At 42.7% G+C, this 20,774-nt stretch overlaps 1 long non-coding RNA gene across 3 annotated transcripts in view; it reads right to left on the reverse strand.

Annotated features, from left to right (window-relative positions):
* Positions 1-20,774, reverse strand: part of LOC134518340 (uncharacterized) — an 87,699-nt gene that overhangs the window by 39,100 nt on the left and 27,825 nt on the right. For all 3 annotated transcript variants that reach the window (XR_010071934.1, XR_010071935.1, XR_010071933.1), the window contains 5 exons: positions 20,227-20,366; positions 19,134-19,427; positions 9,425-9,527; positions 6,221-6,290; positions 5,203-5,361 (listed from right to left, as the gene is read on the reverse strand). This is a non-coding gene — a long non-coding RNA (uncharacterized LOC134518340). The remainder of the gene's footprint in view (positions 1-5,202; positions 5,362-6,220; positions 6,291-9,424; positions 9,528-19,133; positions 19,428-20,226; positions 20,367-20,774) is intronic.

Below are 20,774 nucleotides of genomic sequence, written 5' to 3' on the forward strand. Positions count from 1 at the left end.
TGACGAATATTGCTGAGCCTCCAGGAACCACATCATGCGTGGTTTTGTTTCCCACAAAGTACATTTTCTCAATATCTTTCATGGGAATGGCCCCTGCAACATCACTGCCAGAAACAACCAGACTCACCATGACTGAGCACCACACAGGCCAGTCTTGCAGGCCATATTTTCACGAGCTTGAAATGCTTTAATTGCATTAAATACTTAACTCCACTCACTATGATGTTAAAAAGGCTGCCAAAAATGCAAAGCTTGCAGAAGAAGAGAAAGCACAAGAGGAGGTTAAAACCAAGCAATAACTTTAAAGAGATGTAGCAATTGGTGACAGCAAGAGATTCCAGGTACCCATGTGGCAGGCATTAAAATCTCCAGCCTCCCCTGAATCAGACACAGTCGTTTCCCTACTCTCCCACTGAAGACAGTAAAACTGCATTAAAAGAAAAAAAGAATCAACAACTTTTCTATATTTACATGAGTGCAACAGTAAAAAACAATGAAAGCAGCTTGGCATTTTTATAAGACAGTTCAAATAAAAATTAATGGCACATGTAATAATAATTCCAAGCGTATTTTCGTTCCATTTATATCCAACTAAGAGACAATTTTTGGTGCGTTTGGTTTTATAGCTCTGTGTATATGCAGCAAAGTAAAAATTCTGCACATGGGAAAATAAATAAGTGGCTATATGACTGGTTGACAGCAAGATTTGTAGAGCTAATTAGTTCAATGAATAGGAAAGGCACTCAAAACTAACAGCTCATCAAATAGTTCTTCATACAAGAGATATCTGTCACCCTGCCTATGCTGAATAAATATTTTTACTGTCTTCTGGAGATCAATGCCAACAGAAGCAAATAAAACCAGAACAAAACAACAATAGAAAACCCCAAACTCCCCAAAACCCCAGCCCCAAAGCCTGGGCAGTGCCCCAGGCTGCCCTCCCCAGCTGCAGCTCAGTGCTGTAAGAGGCTGCTGGAGATACCAAGCCAGGAGCCATCTCTGCCCTAGCCAAGAAGGGTCAGTCAAAGCTACTGATACACCTTACATTCCGTAATAAAAATACATACTCTTCTTAACTTCAGTCTGGGGCCAAAGGCCATCATGTCGGCTAGTCAGACAGTGTCCCGTGTGGATTGTAGCACACTGTGTTATTGCAGCCCTGAACAAAACAACTGGTAGGAAAGGGAAAAATTAGCTCAGCTCCTGGTCTGTCCTGAAGGACTCAAGCCTATTGGATTTCTGTAACTAAAGTCGTCTCTGTAGGAGGCCCTGGATGCACTTCAGCATAAGACGCATTTAAATACAAAAGCATCTATTTTTCAACTTGCTTATCCATGTGCGTGCAGCTGTGACTGCAGGAGAAAGAAGAATTCAGTGCAATTCAGCCCCCCTCCCAGCCATCCCAGCATCACCGACAGCCCAGAGGGCTGCGTGGAGCTGAACAGAGCGAACATCTCGGCACCAGGAACTTGGGGACACCTGCAGGGTCTCCTGGGGACCCATGTGCAAGACCTGTTTCAAGACTAAAGACCTCAAAACCAAGCACAGCCCCTCAGCAGCAGATCTGTCATGTGATGCATCAGGCCACATTTCCCAGTGCTGCTCCCACCGCCACTGCCAGAGGCGGCGGCTCCTTAAAGGGGTTGGAAAAGCTTCTCCCCTGCTTCTATGGTAAAATCTGTACGCCCACCACCTGAGCAGCTGCCACTGAAATAAAACTGCAAACACACAATGCAAAAAATACTTGAAAAGGGTTCACACTGAACCTCCTGCACTGTTCCAAGGGGCCTGCAGCCACAGTATATCCTCAGAACACTGTCCCTATTCCGAGCGCCAACCTCCTTCCCTGCATGCGAAGCCCAATCCATATACCTCAATCTACTTCAGATTCCTCTGGAGGAGGAAAAGACAATACTTATTTATCTGTTTGTAAAATTTCTCATGTAAACATGTAAATTGAGCCCATCCTTATAGCTATTAAAGAGCCAGTACGCTATAGCTCAAAACGGCCACAAACCAGTTGCCAGCCAGTCTGCAAATGAGAGGGTTTCCCATGTCCCTAAAACCTGTCCCTGTCATGCGGGGTAAGAACTGCTTGTACTCCTCTTGGGCATTAAGTCCTTTCTTGTGTGGTTCTCTGCTATTGATGTATTGTGTTGAAAATGATGGTTAATTAGGAAGAGAGAATACACTCCCAAAGGGCACGCATGGCCTGGTAGAAATGGCAACACCTTGTGTAGACATCTCAGGGCAACTCATTTCCGAGAGAGTTACCCACAGAAGTGCTGCTTCAGCAAATGGAAACAGGTTTCAGCAGGTGCTTTTGTGTTGGAGGGACCCCATTGAGTAATGTACTGCAGATTAAGGAAACAATCACGTTTCAACCTAATAACAGATTGAATGATAAAAATCAACAGTGTTCTGGGAAGGATACTGATAACACTGTATTTCACCTGGGTTTTCAAACGCACATGTATCACCTTATGCAATCCCCTTCTCTCAAAAATTGGATTCTGAGGGATAGTTTTACTCCCTCAGGAGAACTTGTATGAAATACATAATTATGAGAGGCAAACCAAGCTACAAGAAATTGTTCTGGGCAGAACAGTTAGTTAGCAAAATAAAATAAAGTACTCCTCTCTCCATATCTCGTACTTCTTGATGCAGAAGGGAAAATAACATACCAAGTTAATAACAAATACCAAAAAAAAAGAGGAAGAATAAAGAAGCAATGGGCATGTACTGCAAGCGGCTTATTGAAGCCAAAAGCAAGGACCCTACATCTGTCCTCCCTCTAGCAATAGTGCTGAGCAGGACAGAGAGGAGGACAAGGATAAAGTTTAGAAGCGCCTGACGGGAGGGAATCGCACACACGGGCACCAAGAGTCAAAGCAACTCCCTCAGAAGGTCCCCGAGAGCTACTTTCTATCTGGGCAGAAATGAGCCTGCCCCATCTCCAGCAGCTCCTGCCAGCTAATATCAGCAGAACTGTTCCTGTTACAGAGAAATGTAATAATGTTAAATAGTCCAAAGTAATTCATGGCTTATACAGTTTTATTATTGACATTCAAGTAAACCATCAGCTCCTCTGGCGAGCGATATTTCTAATTGATTTGAAATTGTGATATACCTATTATTCAATCAACTCAGTTTTGCAAACTAAATGGTATCTGAAACCATTCCAAGAGATATAATGAGAATGCAGTAGCTACATGTTTAAAAGAAGAGAAAAAGTAAACCATCTGTTTGCTTTTGCATAGTAATATAAAACATATCCTTGCCATCTCTTTTGATTTTACCACTGTACTCCTCTGAAGAATGACACAGAAGAAAAATGCTTAGGCTATAGCTGGCTTTCATCGTACTCCCCAAATCTTAGTCCTCTTTTATACAGCAAATCATTACAATTCTATTCATCTTTTTATGCCTATAATCCAGGGTTTCAAGCACACTCTTGGATATAAAGGCCATTTGGGACAAACATAAATTGATGAAACATTGGCCTTATCTTCTAAGCATTTCAAAAAGATGACGTATTTTTTCAGTATTCAACTTCTAGAACTGAGGCACAGTGGTGAATGAGAGCAGAACTGAGTAAACTCACATCTGAGCATACATTTGCGATTTCACTTTTTAACATCACTTTATCAAATCTTCCCAAGCTTCCTTAATAACAAGCAGGACAACAGGTGTGTTTCCACCGAGATATTGAGCCTGACTCTTGAAAATACAGTACTAAAAAGGTTACACATGTTTCTGTTTTACTCTCCTAGTGCTCCCACTGCCCCCAGGGAGTTCAATAGCTTTTTTCAGGTAGCCTGAGACAGGTGGCCAGCATGAACAAAGTCCACATTCACTACTAATATCATTCATGACAAATTGTTTCTACCATGCTCACCTTCTCGTACTGAATTCTTCTTGTGTGTGAACAGGTAAGCCACGGCCAGTGCTGCAACTGTAATTAAGCTTCACTGAGTTGCTACTTCCATTATCAAGCCCAATTCCCAAGGTTTAGTAAGTCAGCAGTTCCAACTGCACAGGGCTGAAGTCTGACATTCAAGTTATCAGCAGAGACACAGCTCGTGCTTATCTGTTTATCAAAAGCACAGTTTAAATCCCCTCAGCTGTTGCTGAATCAGAGATCTTAAAAGCATGGCCTGCATCTTCCTCTTCATCTGCTTAGGACTTACATGCAGCACAGGCGTGTTTCAGTGAAGGCATTAGAAATGCCTCCTGTCCAACAAACTTAGTGCTTATTCCCTTTGCTCCCTGTTTATTCACACAGTCTCCAGGGAACTGAATAAGTTGATCACTTAGTTCTGACAAAAGCATGGCAAGATTAAGCAACCTGGTAATTCAGGGTGCACAACCTTCATGACTTGATCGTATCAACAGCTTAAACCACGGAAGACTTATAAGCCGTACTGTACCCCTTTCTAGGGAGCTCGTGGGGTAAGCTGGGAGAGAAGGTCCCTGTGTGTGGGATGGACACAACCGGGTGGCATGGGTTGTGGCCTGAGCTGGGCTGAAGGCTGGGTCGCAGAGCAAGAGGCAGCAGCCTCTGCCCACTCCTCTCCCCCTGCACCAGGGGATTTGGCTCAGCATCAGCTCAGCCCTGCTGCCCATCGCCCAGCACAGCCTGGCACAAGGGAGGCACGTGGAGCTTGTGCCAAAGCCAGATGCTCACACTGGAGACCTCTGAGTTGGTACAACCTGACAGAACAAGCCCCAGGTAGGTGGGAAATCTGGGTACTGCTCTCCCCAACATTAGTCATCCTCTTGTGAACTCTGCCATCTCCTCTGTGGTGCAAACACCAAGTTTGCATCTGGTGCTCCAGGGGTCAATGTATTTAGGATGAACATAGCCAGCTTTCTATTGCTTTCCCCCTTCATCATTGAATTAGGAGACAATTACATTATGAAGAGGAAAAGGTGTAACTTGTAAGTCTGGCAAGTTAGAGGCACAAGTAACTGAAGTGAAACACTGAGGGAAATGTCTCCTAATCTTTTTCACCAAAACTATTCATATAGAATATAGAGAAAAAATAAAAGAACACCTAACATGCTTTTTGCATCATAAAGCAACACTGAATTCGACCTTAGTTCCTAAGAACTGGAATTTTCAAAGCTGTGTATGTAGGTCAGGTACGCAAACCCCACAGAAATGCAACAACTTTGCCGGGTTATTTCTGAAACACCTACTCGGAAAGAACACAGATATGGACAAATTCTTTGAGAGTCAAAGTCAACACAGGCCTTTCTTTCCACTTGGGATGAAACACCAGCCGAGAGCTGACAACTTTCATCTTTTTCAGGTGTCAGAGTTTTGGCCTCTGCAAAAAGGTGATGTACAGAATCCTCCTGCACAAAACAGAAAATGAATTCAGCCTTAAGTCACGATAATGAAACCTCTAGCCCTGAAAATGCGACTTTCTTTGCTTCTCCAAACACTCAGTGACTCTATCTTGTCTCAACAGGGTCTCGGTGGCAGAAGAGGCAGGCGCTCACAAGATGGCCCATGTCTGGCTCCAGAAGTGGGCCAGCTCAGGGTATCTTGATAGAACATCCAGTGGTTGCTTTACACAGTTTTGTGTATGTTGCTTTATAGAAAAAGGGCAGCACAAGAGCCCAACCATGTAACTGTAACAACCTTTCTGCTCTGGAGCAGCTGGATATCAATCAGGAGTAAAGTTAAGCCTGTGTAAATGAGAAGTGTGTGTAAAAGGCAGCAGTGTGGCTCGTACAAGAGTGCAATGGAGGCCAGTCCGGTGTGCACATTTCAGAGCTATGAGCAAGGCAGTCGCAGCAATTACTCTGCATTTTTGTCAGGAAGTCACCCTCGAAAGCGCTCAATGCTGTATGCTAACGTTGCTTAGATTTTGTTTCATACGTGAGAGTGGAAGAAAAAAAACATGATCAAAATATTGCGCCCTGTATCTTTCTATAGCTTACTTACAGAGGCAGAACTTACTATTTCAGAGTAAGTTCCTTCATCTAACACTATTCTGGTTTTAAGATTATTTTAGTCTGGAGTAATTCCCCTGAACTGTTGTAACCCAAAGGGATTGAGGAAAAACTTCCGCAATATGAAAAAGAGTGAAAAATGATTAGTGAAACATTTCAAGAAGAAAAAAGTCCAGCCTTGGTAATAACAATCTTAATATAATAACAACAATAATACTGCTGGTATAAGCAATGTATACGTCCATCATCTACTTACAATGTGACTTTCGATCTTCAATTTTTCTTCCATCCTAGTGAGAATTCAGAGCGTCTTCTCTCAAGCCAATCTAATTATAACAGTAAAAAAAAAAAGAGAATAAGATTCTCAAATTCACAGATTTGGTTCTCCCCCCTGCATTATGACCCCTTCTTTTGGTTTAGTGATGATTGTGAAAGCTAACAATGATGAAGCACGTCAGAATGGAGAAGACGAGCGCACAGAACTTGTTAAACTGCCTTCAATGTGTTATGCAATGTTCAATATTGATTTTGATTTCACTCAACTTCTATTAGAATTATCTGTTCGCGCCAGCTGCCAAATATACCTGCTCAGTAATGTGTCCAAATTCATTAACAGTTTTGTTTTAATAATATTTCATTTTAAAGTTTAATTTTATCCACACATTAGCTTCATATTACTTATGCAAATAAAAGCTTTATGGCTATATTAGCAATAATTCATTATCATTCCCTACTGGCTTAGTGAAGGAATTTGTAACTTTGGAGTACATCCAGAGCTTTTAATTGAAGAAACTAAGGGAAGCCTACATTTAGTTAGAATCATTTGCACATACAAATTAAATATGATTAGCATAAGTCTCTAAAACTCTTCCCAGACTCAAAGATAGATTGTGACTTTTCCTGGAGTCCTGGCTGAAGGATGGAGTATTAAGGAGGAGTCCAGCGAGCATCCTTGGGAAGGAGGCCGTGACTCACCGCTGCCATCCCAGGTAGGAAGGTGATCTCTTTATTGAATGTTACTTCCCATTCTGCTCCATCGTCACCCTTACGGCAGAGGTGACACCTGTCCCCTCCTCACCTGTCTACCCCATAGCATCTCTGAACAGAGGGGGAGAGGAAAGCTGTGGCTCTGCCCAGGGTGATTTTCCTTCCAGGGGCTCAGACCAGGCAATGAGTGGTGGCAGGGAAGGAAGGAAGTGTCTAGATTGTATGGGCAGGTTGCAAAACCAGGTATGTTCTAGTTGCTGGGACAGAGGGAATGTGTTTTGGTGCAACTTTACTCTTCTGTTGTTTTACATCTTAACAACTAGCCCCATGTAGGGAACTTACAATGACTAAATATATAAAATACTACAAATATATGGAACTGATAACAGTTGACTACTTTTTAGGTATCACCACAAAAGTCCTACAGGGCTGGGTCTTTAAGTTCCAGTGCTTCTATCTCCACTTCGAAGGTGGAGGACTGGACCCTAAATTATCTCAAAAACGTATTAAGAAAATTGTATTGAGGATACTCCTTTCTTTGTGCTCTAAATGAGCTCTTGATGGATTAGGAACTGACTCATGTTTACTTTATTATATCCCAAGTCGCATAAGGACTGTGGGTATCTTCCCCATCTCCTACAGAAGATGTTTTAATTAGCCAATTATATTAGTAAAAAGCAATCTAATTTCTAGGCCAAACAATAGCATGGCACAGATATTAAAATCAAATTAGCAAGACATACCAGTGTTTTCCTTTAGCATGCAAAAACGACCTCCTGCACAGATAATTAGCATTATGTCTACGTGGTGATCTGTCGCAGTGAAAAACCACAAACGGTGGTGAGTAATGAAGATGGTAACAGGTATCAGAATCTCCCCCTACTGTCTATCCCCAGCTTTTGCCCTTTTAATTTAGTTTATTAGTAATCATGGTCTGTCCTTTAAATATATGCTTTAGAAAACAAACAGTGGTATTTGCAAATAAGTAGCAGCGCCGCTTCCAGGAGACAAGAGCTACACGTGATTCCAGGAGATTCCGTTCCCTGCTCAACGCAGACTTCCCGCATGACGCTGGCAAAGCCACACAATTTCCCTGCACCTCTGCTGCAGGAGGACAAACATTTTCCCAACTCTTTCCTCCATTTCAAGTGATCGTTAGGAGACAGAAGATGCCTCACCATGTACAAGGCAGAGCAGTTCCCCCCCAGGCACTCGCAGCTTGCTATGGTGAGGCACAAAAATCTCCATTAATGTAACCTTCAACTCTGATGGGAGAAATGAAGCTTTCCTAATAAAACACACATATTAAAAAAAAGAAAGGGGAGGGGAAAAAAAAAAAAAAAGAAACAGATCTTACAGCCTCGACTCCATACAGACTTTTTCTTTTTTCACAACTATGAGTTTAAGTCGAAGCAGAGAATTAAGTTTTTTGATCCAGGATGATGGGTGCTTTGGATTGCCAACTACTGAAAGCTGAAAGGAATCTTTTAAATTGCGCCTAGAATCCACCTTCTGAGATGGAAACCATGTTTATTTGGGAATTAAAAACAGAAATTTACAAAACAACTAGCTGCTTTGAGAAGGTGTGTTTCCACCTTCCCCCCAACGGAAAGCAGCAGCCTGTCCCTGGCCATCGCTGCAGCAGCCACGCTCCGGCAGCAGCCAGGCGCAAACGGAGTCTCTCTGAAAAGCAGCGGGGATTTGTCTGAGTAAGACATTTATCCTTCAAAGGCCAGGGCACTGGAGCGCCCGTCTTGGCAAAGCTAACAGATCAATTCTGCTTAACCCCTGAACTCTGAATCCTTATTACAACCTTTCGCAAGTTCCGAGGTGTAAAACCATCCCTAAACAAAGCAAGGTCTGCCATACAGTGAAAGGCTGAAGTGGAAGAAACCCGTCAAGGGAGCAGCTGTGCGGGGCTGTCGCCTGCCCTCCCGGGATGCAGAGCCCCCTCTGCTGCAGTGCCACGAGCTGCGTTAGCCTCGGCCCCCGAGCAGGGTCTGACCCGGGAGTCGTTGCTCCCCGAAGAGTGTGTGACAGCCCAGAGACACCCCGCGTCTGGACAGACACATCTCTAATCCGCTCTAACCTGTACAAGTGAATAATTTTCCTACATAAAATGGTAGCACTTAAAGGTGCAGTACATCCACATATCTGAACCCACATTTAATCTGTTATAAATTAGCGTAAGAGAGGGATTAGAGGACTGCAGGGATAATTGCTGCTTCCCTGGCTGGTGGTGGAGCGCCTGTTTCCAGCTGTATTTACTGTACCACTGAATGGAAATTCTGAGAGGATCCACAATCAAGAAGAAAGGCAAATGAAATACAAAGTATTTCAGCGCTGTTCTGATGCAACTGCTCTCATCATTGCTAGTTACTCTTCTGAAGTTAATATTCTATTTTGTCTGAAGAAGGAAAGGTCCTTTTGCAATTTTTTGATCCAGAATTACCTCACCTGGTGTGCTGCTTACCTGCTACCCCCGAAGAAACAGGAGGATCATGCACTGGATGAGACCACACGTTCCATCAGCTAAACAAAAGGGTCCATTAAAAACTGAATTCTCAACATGCTTTCTGAAAAAAACGCATACAGGAGTATCCACATTATGTTTGGAACCACCAATACTCAAACCTATGACCCCAGGGCTTGTTACACTGGCTCCTGCTAAACAGTTAGCATCAATATTTCCTTAACTGGCTGTGTCCGAAGTGGGATTAACATCAGTCCCTTACTAAGACCGTGGCATTTTTTTGTATCTACTGGAAAGCACTTAGGCATGTCATTTCTTTTCCCATTTTCTAACTACGGTAGATAAAATGTTCTGAAATTAAACCTCAGTAATTGTGCAGAATTTCATGCATGGGGCCTGCTTGTCACTTTCCCTTCAACTGTGTGATGTTATTTCTTCAATCACTCACCCAGGATCCTCCTCTGTTCCACAAGGTGACCCTGCATTTTCCTGCATTTTTATTCTTGTCATCTTTGCTCCTCCCTCAAGACACAGACATCAAGACTGGGCTTTACAATCACCTAAATGAACGCTTACACCCAGGACGTGCTGAGAGAAGCCCACAGGAGAGGTAACAATTCCCAATTGTGTTAGTGACCTGATTCTGATGTAATGGCACAGCTTTCGATGGCATTACAGATGACTATTTCCAACATTCTGATATAGGCAGATTTCCCAGCCCAGCAGCTGGATGGCATTCACTCAGGGATCCTCACGCACATCCCCCTAGGAGGGCTGTGACCACCACCATTGCAAATCACTTTGCACCACCCACTCTGACCCCTTCACTGCAAACCCCTGCTGCACCTCCAGCCCCTGGCAGACAGGCTGGCTGGGGCCATAGCACGCCGTTACCACAACCAACACCAGATGGACCACAGGCAGCACCGCTGAGCTCTGAGGAAGAGCCACCCAACCAGACAAGATCCGAACACCACACTTCTGCTGCACTTGGCAGCATCTCTGCAGCAAACGGGAACATCCCTGTCACCTCGGGCTAACAAACCTGGGTGATTATCACAGTGAAGGCTCTAATACAGGTTGCAAAAGTATGCCCACAGCACTGGGAAATTACTTGGGTACTTGCAGCTCATGTTTGTGTTTAGCAATGGCACAGCTCACTGCAGTGTTACCAGGCCTCGCCAGTAGCAAAGAGGCAAGGAAGAAATTTGTTGGGTAATCTTGGGCTTCTGCACCACAGCGTGGGACTGGGATGGGAACACAGAGACAAACAGCGCACTGAGAGCACACCACGCAGGATCCAGTTGGGAATGCTCCATAATCTAACTTCTAGTGCCATGATTTCGGAATGAACTTCCCTCCCCCAGTGTTTAGCTACAAAGTGTTTGAGTAAAGAATGCTAAATTACATGCAAGTCACATTAAGAACAATCAGTCTCATGTAATAAGGAACCTAATAGTTCATAAATGAGATGCAAATTCATTTTTACGGGTGCACTATAATAAGCCAATTATTTCAGAGCTCTTCAATTATGCAGTTTCAAAAAGCTGAATTGCTTTAAAAAAATTTTTTTTAAGAAGCTTTAGGTTTTTCCGTAGCTTACAAGGAAAAGAAAATATATCTGCCTTGCAAGCAACATAAAAAAAAAAAAAACCCAAAACCAAAAAAACCCCAAACAAATCAAAACCCAATCCCCCAAAACATTGTGCCAAGAGGTGAGCAGGAGCAATACAAACATAAAAGAATACAGCAGCTGGCAAACCACAAACGCAGCAGACATGCAGATAACGGACCTCTGGGTTCCCACCAGCTACAGACAGCCAGGAGCCCATCCTTCCGCACGCTGGGGTGAGAACTACAGACAGAAATAGCACCGCCGCTTAATGACAACGTCTTACCACCATCAAAACTGCTCTTTGTGACTTTTGGCATTCATATCCTTAAAAAGAGATGTTTTTCCTTTGGAAAAAGAAACAATGCTGAGATGTTCTTCCTGAACCCTCCAGCACTGTTTTTCTTCCACGAAACTGGGGACAGGAGAATGTAGATACCAAATTTGGTTTTAAAAAAAAATAAAAAAGATAATTGAAAAGATTATGCAAAGGCAGAACCATTCTCATTTCTGCATTGTGTGCAAACAAGCAAACTATGGCAAGAACCCAGCCAGATTCTCTCTGGTCTGGGTGGTAACATAAAATGCAACCTGCACCAATTCAAACATAAGTTTGACTTAATGTTTTTTCAAAAATCAAGCCCCATTTGGAGAAATTTTGCAAAATGAAAGCAAACCCACTGCCTTCTAATGGAGACACTATTTCACCGAAATCTTCATTTCCTCCATTTTATTGTTGATGACCACTTACAGGGAAACAGAAGCAAAACCAGTCCTGAAACAAAGATCGCATGAAGGAGCAAACCTTTCTTTATGGTTTATGCCTTTTTAAGGCTTTTGCTGCACTGATTGCTTGTTGTTCTCCAGGGCACTCACTACTTAGCCTTGGCAGCTGGTGAGACACGGCCTGCCTTTGGTGTATGATTTTTAACTGGGACAACACAGTTAGAATACCATGTGGGTAATTCCTACCTCTAATACAACCCTTTCTCGTTCACAGAGCTGCTACACACTTTACAGGGGCCTATCACAAAGAAATTGAAAAATCACAGCTGTTTAGGTCTTGGCCACACAATAATAATGAACTGAGTCTTAATAAGATTGTAATGCACAGTGCCGGCCTCCATTTCTGCTACTCGCCATCCTTCTTTATGCTGTTATTATTACTCATATTGTGGCCTCAAGAACAAGGAATTTCAACAAACTGTTAATACAGAACTCAGGCACTGTCCCAGTGAGACTATAAAGTGCTGGACTCCTGCCCGATCTTTCTCGTTACCATTTAACCTTTTTCCACCCAGCAAATGCACACACTTTAACTGAGGAAAGGACTTCCCTTTCTGGATAATGAATAGTTGTATTTTTCAGCCTTTGCTTGCAAAATGTTTGGACTGAATGAAATGTGCAGACAAAAGTAAAAGAGCTATGAGAAATGGTAATTGCAATGTAATGTAATCCGGCCTGCTCCCCCGAAGGCTGCCAGCCACTGCTGCGTGGGCTGCGAGGCCAGCTGGCTCTCAAGTGCTCGGTGCTGTCTGTGTGGCCTGGGCTCCCTGAGGCTCACCTTCCTGAGGCTCACCTTCCTGAGGCTCACCTTCCTGAGGCTCACCTTCCTGAGGCTCACCTTCCTGTAGCAAGTGCGATACTAGTATCCACTGGCCTGAGTCGCCTGGTCCCTCGGAAACACTTTCTTCTGCACCACAGGTATGCAGAGCTTCTAGTGTAGCCTCTCTCAGGGATGCCACAACAGGAAAGCAAGAAATACAGAAAAGTTAAGCCAGGATTCATGTACAGAAGCCATATCCTAGACTAAACCAATTCTTAATGCTGGAAAACCTACACAAGCTTTTAGGTACATAGGCAAGTCTTTTCAGCTCTGGAACAGAAGCAGCAGTCTTGAAATCTGCACTGTGTGACTGCTCTCCAGTTGTATTTATTTTTGAAGCCTGCTACTTCCACGTGAGAACTGAAGCTGGCTTACGTGTCTTACGTGTATCAGCCAGTCCAGTAAAAGATACAGCCTCTGCTTCGGTATCTTGTCGTAGTGCACCTTTACCACTAAAACTGTTTCATGAGTTTTCTACCGTCACAGAGCTCTCTGCTTAAAGCTCTACAGAGTTACAGGATGCTGAAAAGCAGGAAAATTTCTAACATTTGCCCCCTGCACTCCATGCCCACTCTGAGCCTTTGCCAGGTTTGCTCCAGGCCCGGCTGAGCAAGGCTCAGTCCGGCAGCTCGGCCAAATCTTCCTGGGCACAACATCCCGACAGATCAAGTTTCTGAGTCACAGCAAAAGAGGCAATAAAGATAAATTGTAACATAGCCTTCTACACACTGTTTAAATTTTCTAGGGGTAACACAACACTGACATCCAGATTTAGAATTAACTGTTTAGTTTTGAAAGTGCTTTTTGATCAAGGCTTAGAACAACGTACATCAGAGTCTGAACACATTCCTATCTAAATGCACAAGCACTGTTTGCAATGGGAAAACGATCCTTGTTTTAGCAAAGGCCATATTTAAAAAACAGAAATACGAAAAAATGTTGTGAAGCGTCTAACATCTGGATCAGGACTTTGTGACTGGAGACTGCGGAAGCCTCAGAAGTGGCTTTTGAGAAGGCCATCACTCAGCAGAGCTGTCTTGAAAGCAGGGTCTGAATCTGCAGCCAGTTGACCTTCTGGGACAGAGCAACTTTAATAGTATTCTGGCCTTATAATGCTGTAAACTATATTGTGAATACATACATCAGTCTTGGGTAAGATGCTTAATAATAAATTAGTTAATTTTTTTCCTTTAGCCAAAAGGCAGCGCAAGCCATAGCTTTATTTACAAAAGGTTAAACATTCCTTTAATTGGATTGCTGGCATTTAAGCCTGCAGCAGAATATCCTTCAGCAGTGTCCCTTTTATTTGTGACTGGAGAAGTGCCTAGAGAAATGCCAAGGGAAGATTTCATTTTAATAAAAAAGAGAAGCTTAAGATCCCTTTGGAGGCTTATGTTACATCTCAAAACTACCATGAACTAATGAATTTAATCTAAAAGGTCCCCAACCACAGGACTGAAGAGAAACCGCAATACTGGTGTAGCTTGACCACGCTGACTTTCTATGCGTGTCAGCAGTTGGATCTTTGTGCTTACATTCCATTACGAATACAAACACACACATCTGAAGTTTTTAGTCATTTAAAAGACATTTTAGAATGAGAAATATGGTTGCCCTACAGCATCCTAAAGACACTTCAAAGAACAATTTGTGTCAGAGACTTGCATGTAAATAGAGCAAAGGAAAACCCACAGCCCCTTCTCCCCTGAGTCAGTGCCTTGGAAAAAAATTACACGCCAAAAATTGTGCTGCCTGGAAGAAAAATCGCCCCTTGTTGGCTCATATTGGGGTCAAGCTGAGGACCCAATTCTGTATGGTGCTGGAAGCTGAGCGCACGCAGCACTACCCGGCTGAGTTATTATCTCACAGTTATTATATGCACAGTATGGAAGTCTCCTGGGAGAGTGGCTAATGTACACTTTGCCTCCCTAGAAAGTATGGTGGGAATTTATGAGGAAAGAAAATAGGGTCTATAAATTACACAAAGGACCTTTAAATAGAGGTATAGGTTTCATTACTGGAGCATGTTACTGGATGGTCAAAATTAAAAACAGCTTCTAGAAAGTGGATTGCATTTAACTTTCCATTTGGGGGAAAAGAAAAAGAGAAACAATTTCAAACACAGCCTTAATTATCCGGGCAAGTTGAAGTATGATGCCAAGTTTGCATTGACACAGTAAGTGACCAACATGTAAGTTATCATCCTTCAGGTACCTCTATTTTAACATCTCATTTTGCTTTCTAAAATGTGATAATTAGAACCTTGCCTTAATGCTACAATGGATCTGAGAGCGGAATCTACCTATTTTACTAATCCCTTACAGAGTATGAGTCTCTACTGCTTGCGCAATGGTTGAGCTCCAACATGCTGCAGCTGAAGAGCCTGTAAGAGAGAAGAGGGACCGCTGGAGAACGTGGGCAAGGAAAATCCTTCCCCAAGACTTTCTTAACTCTGCTGGGATAAAGCGCAGCAACCAGCCTTGCCCACCTACAGACCATCCCAAAGCCTTGCACTTATCAAACCTCTCATCCCATCACGCCCACCTTGCGAGGGAGAACTCTCCAGAGATGAAGTTTGCCCCTTACTCTACCTACAGTCTGAAGGATTTCAACATCAAGAACCGCAAGAGTTTGGGGCATGCTGGCTCTTTTCTCACCAGATAGCCATGTTCCCAAGAAGCACCAAACAATCCAGGAGAAACTTCCTTATCTTAGAGATTTCTACTGTTGCTTTACTGTTTAAAGTCACAGCTCCTGGTGCTTAGCTGTGATGCTCCCATTTAATGAAAAATGGAGTATTATGCCTTTGTGGTGGTCCAGAAAAGATAAGAGAAATAACTAAGAATACTCTACCAATCCAGAAACCAGAAGGCACATCAAAGGAATCCACAACTGCATTAAGGCAATAGTTGATTATATTCAAGTCACTAAGACACTTTTTAGAAATTTGCATTTGGCAACCCTGAACTTTCCAATTCTATCATCGTACTTGAAGAGAGGAAATCTCACCAGTTCCAAAAATCAAGACACAGGTTTCTTTCCACCACAGACCTTCAAATAGAGCTGGTGGCACTCAAACCTTCTTGGAGTGGAAGAATCCAAATCTGAACAGAACACTTCACATTCTTGTGCCTAATTCCATCACACTGCTGCTTGAAAAGATAGCCAGAGAAAGGAAAAAAATATTTCCATTTTTAAAAATTTGGAATGTCGATTCACTCCAAAATGTCAATTGTTTTTAATCACGGATACTAATATTGAGGAACTACTCAAGACAAAAATAAAGTGTCTCATTTGAGGTTAGGCAAAGCATTCATTCAGCCTCAGAAATAATTTTTTTCCTTAATTATTTTGTTTTCTTGGGCATTCTAAATTAATCCTTCTGGTTTGACCTGGGAAAAAACCAAATCTTTAATGAGACACTTGTTTGTGCAGGGTTTATCCTCCCGCCCAGCTTTAATGGCATGTCCAGCTCATGGAAGTGGCAGCTTCCTTCTTGTGGGACAAAGTCGGTGAGGAAAAAAAACCCTGGAAATATCAGCTTCAGTTTCTTCTGTTCTGTAGCCACATATTTGTCCTTTGAGTCACAATTATTTGACTCTAGTCAGCACACCACACGTTTTTACATTTAATGAGGTTGCAGGCTGCTGCTTTTCACTATTATCCTTAATCAAGTTTTATTGATTACTGGGATGCAGCTTCAATGGGGAGAACATTACAAACAAATGGAAAAGCTGCCCAGAAGCTACTGGGTAAAGCTTTTTGTGTTCTAGAAAAAAACCCACCCAATATTAAAAAAATAATGTCGTTGCCTCTCCCATTCAATCCTGCGCACTCCCTGCAGGAGACTCTGATGATCCCGCACTATAGTGTAACCCCGCGATCCTGACGCTCCTGTGTTGAAGCGTGCTTGAGGCAGGGAGCCTGACTGTGTGTGGATGCAGGTGCTGAGCCAAGAGCTAGAGGCAGGAGCATCGCTCAGTCTCAGCTTGACGCGGGCAGGTATAAAACATGTTCTCTTATACAGCCTCTCTGCCCCTCAGACAGAAGGAAACCCGCAGAAGGCTGAATGGGAGGCTGGTGAAACACAAGGGTTATTTATCTTGCGGTTATCTGTAACCAACTCAATCACCCAGGTGTTAATGGCAAAGAAATCACCTGGCCAGGTACTATCATGGGTAACATGCTTGCAGAAAATTAACAAATCAGAAAAAGTGACTAGTTATTCTCATTATAGGGGGTTAAATGAAAACATATTTATTACTCTAAATTAAAATCCATTGTTAGAAATTAAATCAGCTAAGTTATAAACCGCTCATGAATGGCAGCATACGTACTATCAAGGCAATGCTAGAACAGAAAATAAGAGAATTGGGGAATTTAAGATACACAAAATAGTTGTGCCTGAGGGACTGAGCTAATTAAAGCAATCTCTACTAGTTCTTAAGTGTTCATTATTATTTAGAATGGATGTTTGAATGAAAGCAGGGTGACAGCAGTGACCCATACTGACACACGCATCTCCATGAACAGTGTTGTGAAAGGAAATGAGTTTGTTTGCAAGCCGGGCTCCCGTTAAACACCGCAACCTGTCAAGATACAGGCTCCATCTCTTATTATCACACCATTCGTCAAACTCTTCCCATTCTTTTGTAGGTATAAGTTGCCGTTTCCCAAGACAGTTCAAAGTAATGGAAGAGCTACTGCTACTCCACCTCTACCACTTTCAACTCTTCTCTTTATTGTTAAGGATTACTTTTGCCATGGGATATTCTGTGCCTTGTAAAAACATCCTTCAAAGAAAGCATGGTTGAGCTCTTGATTTCTTGATCATAAAATTCCCCACTGTACTGCATAAGATTAATGACTAACTGTTTTCTATGAAGAACAAACACATAACAAAGGGTTTTCTGCACTGAGTGGGAAAAAAGCTTCCTTAATTTCATGTAATTTATGTCTCTCATGCCATGAAGGAAATGGATCTATCCCTGTTCACCTCAGTAGAGCTAGACAATTAATAGTCAAGAAAAGGAAAACATAACACTAAATTTCTGCTTCATACAATTAGAGTGACCTAAAAAGGGTAATCATATCTATGCAGTCCAGAATGACCAGTCATTACAGGAGATAAAGTAGCCAGGTTGAAACAAATAAACCATCTCTACCACAAACTTAAACGCATATTGAATGTACCAAAATTTGTATCATTATCTTCATTATTTCATCCACCTCTACTCACTTTCTTAAGCTTCTGGCTGTTGTTCTGAAGAAAATGAAACAGTTTTGTTCTGTATTGATTGTAGATACTCTGTGTTCCTTCCTATGAGGGTGTTGGGAGGTGACAATGGTACCCAAAAAGGGACACAGGTGAAGAGAAACTGGCTGGCACTGGTGATATTCCCATACTTTAGACAGCAGCTTACATGGATGTGCTCAGCCTAGGTTTAAACTGCAGCAAGAAGGACTTGCGGAAGACAGAGGGACACAGAGCTCTGTACCACGACAGAGCTGGCACTGAGTGAACCGCCATGGCTGAGGCCCGTGTGCGTGGTGCATCCCCGTGTGGTACCCAGCCCAGCTCCACCAGTGCAAGCCCCCAGCCACGCTTTGCCTGGGTACGCAGACGGGCTTGGAAATCAGAGAAGGCAGCAGATCAGTGTGTGGTTCAGAGACCACTGCAGTCTTCAAAGGCCTTGCCCTGTATTTGTATGTCTTATAATTAGGACAAACCAGCACTGCAAGCAAAGAGCACCTTGCCCGCAGTTCCGCATTACCTGGTAATACAGGTCCCGATCCTTTCTTGGAGCTCCGTGGTGGAAGTCATATGTCTGAGTTTCATTTAACGGGGGACATTTTTTAGCTGTCCTCATTATGAGAGATAGCAAGGCAGAGCTTAATCAGGCATGGACTGTGCATGTTTGCCAGCTGGTACCACTCATGCTCAGCACTAGATTATTTTGTTACATTTCTCTGCCCTTTGTTACTCTTTGTTCCGAGATGGTAGAATGGAATTTACCATATCTTTAAACAGTCATTTAGTGACACAGCTGCAAAGCTCATGTGCTTATCTTCTGGTTTGCAGCTTTTTTTTTTTCTGCTTTGTTTTTCCTACAATGTACATGTATTAGTAGCTTTCTCTTGAACTTGCTTTTTTTTGTGTGTGCATTAATTCCTAAATTACAATGTGTCATATCCTTTCAACTGCTCATTAATGTCTTTGTAACTATGATATTTTATGGCAATTTAACTGTGGAGATTACAAATAAAATTATCAGCTAAAACCAGAATGATTAGTAAACCAAGATAAATGCTGTAAATTAATCATCATTTCATACATCGTACCAAGGTTTTAAATTTTCGTGTTAATATAGCAGATGCAAATTGTTGAGGTGAAAATAGTTGTAGCAATTTTAACTATACAAAATATCAGTCCTTAAAAACAAACAAAACAGAGATTGGAAATTTTTAACTAACCTTTCAGTCACACGTACCTTCCTGGAACAACATCCATTTTTTAGCAGATCCTTGCCAAATTGCCACACAACATTTATTCTGTCAGTTCCTATTCTTTGACTTTTTGGTCGATGTGTCACGGAGTTACTGATGACACAGGACACACTGCAGCCACCGCTTCCTTTGCTTGGATTTGAGAGAATAAAACTCACTTGTCTGCAAGCCCTGTTGGGGCAGGACACGCTGTCCCTGCTGAGTTTACGCAGCATTTCACACAAGGGACAGGTCCTCGTTTAGGAAAAAGGCCTTAAATGCGAAGAGAACATTTTCTTCTGCAAAATAACAGAGGGAAGTCTTTTAATATTAAAAGAAACAGATGTGTACCCTGACACCCTCTAACACGAAACACACACACAAACATTCCTCCCGTATCCAAATACGGAAGCAAACACACACACTGCCCCCACATTTTAAATTACACAGCATTGTCTCAGCTAGACAGAAAATGTGCAGGGTTACTCCCAGACAAAGATTAATCTTTCTTTGATATATTCAATACTTCGCATGCTCCACATTATCTGGTGAGTATATATGCCTTGCCTTCAAGAATGTGATGTACTATGCCATACATCATCGTCTAATTTATTGAGTGCACCTCTGCAGCATGCACTCTGCATCCCTGCCCAGGGTCAGCATCACATGCCAATCCTCAGTTGTGCTTTTCCCAGCCCCAGGCTCCTCCGAGCGTGGATGCTGCCACAGTCTGTACGGCCAGCTCTGTTCACACAGCTCACATCCACACTCCAACGCTGCTTTTTGCAGAGCGGGTGTAGAAGCAACATAAGGCTGAACCTGAAACAATCCATGACACCCTTTAAAAACAAGATCCTGGGAAAACGGATAAGTAATAGGAAAGATGGCATCCCAGCAGGAGCCACCGGAACAAGCAAAGCACCTGGATCCACACACTGAGACGCTGGCACCCAAACACAGGCTCTCCTGGCTTTGTTTTACAGAATGAAAACCCATCTGGGGCAGCTGAGTTTTCTGTTTGCCATGCTCACATACTTGTATGACAGCTGTCTTTTAAAGGCGAGGAGGTTGAGAGAAATAAAGACGACCCTGACTCACCCAGATTAGCCTCATCTTCAGAGAGATTTCCATGGAAATAGAGCAGAAGGCGCTTCTCGTTCCTACACGAGTTCCTCTCAAGACACCTGCTGTGCCCACCAGTATCGGAGTAGCAGGCCCAGAGGTGCCAAACAGCCTACCTGGTCAGAAATGGGAGGAGGGGAAAATGAACAGATATCAGTACAAATTTATTTTGAGTGCAGTTCAGTTTGTTATACTGAAGACCTGGGGCTTCTGCAGAGAAGCAGACTGGAGTAACGTCTTGCAGTTCTTTGCTATAAGCACAGGAAAAACTTGCCTAGTGTCATGTAATGGACATAACACATAATGGTGTGATTAAAAAGACTAACCCTTTGTATGCCTCTCTCTTTGGTGTACATACGAGCATTGTTGACTACAGCTGCACTTAAATGGGAGCATACTGCATAAATATTGATACTTGCTGTGATTAATATTGCTATTTATATTAGCAATGAATTGGGTTCACATAAAAATAATTAGCACAGCATGCCTGGGTATTATTTGCTCCTAATTATATCACAGTTCAT

Source organism: Chroicocephalus ridibundus, chromosome 7, assembly GCF_963924245.1.
Source record: "Chroicocephalus ridibundus chromosome 7, bChrRid1.1, whole genome shotgun sequence".
NCBI classification, from domain to species: Eukaryota; Metazoa; Chordata; class Aves; order Charadriiformes; family Laridae; genus Chroicocephalus; species Chroicocephalus ridibundus.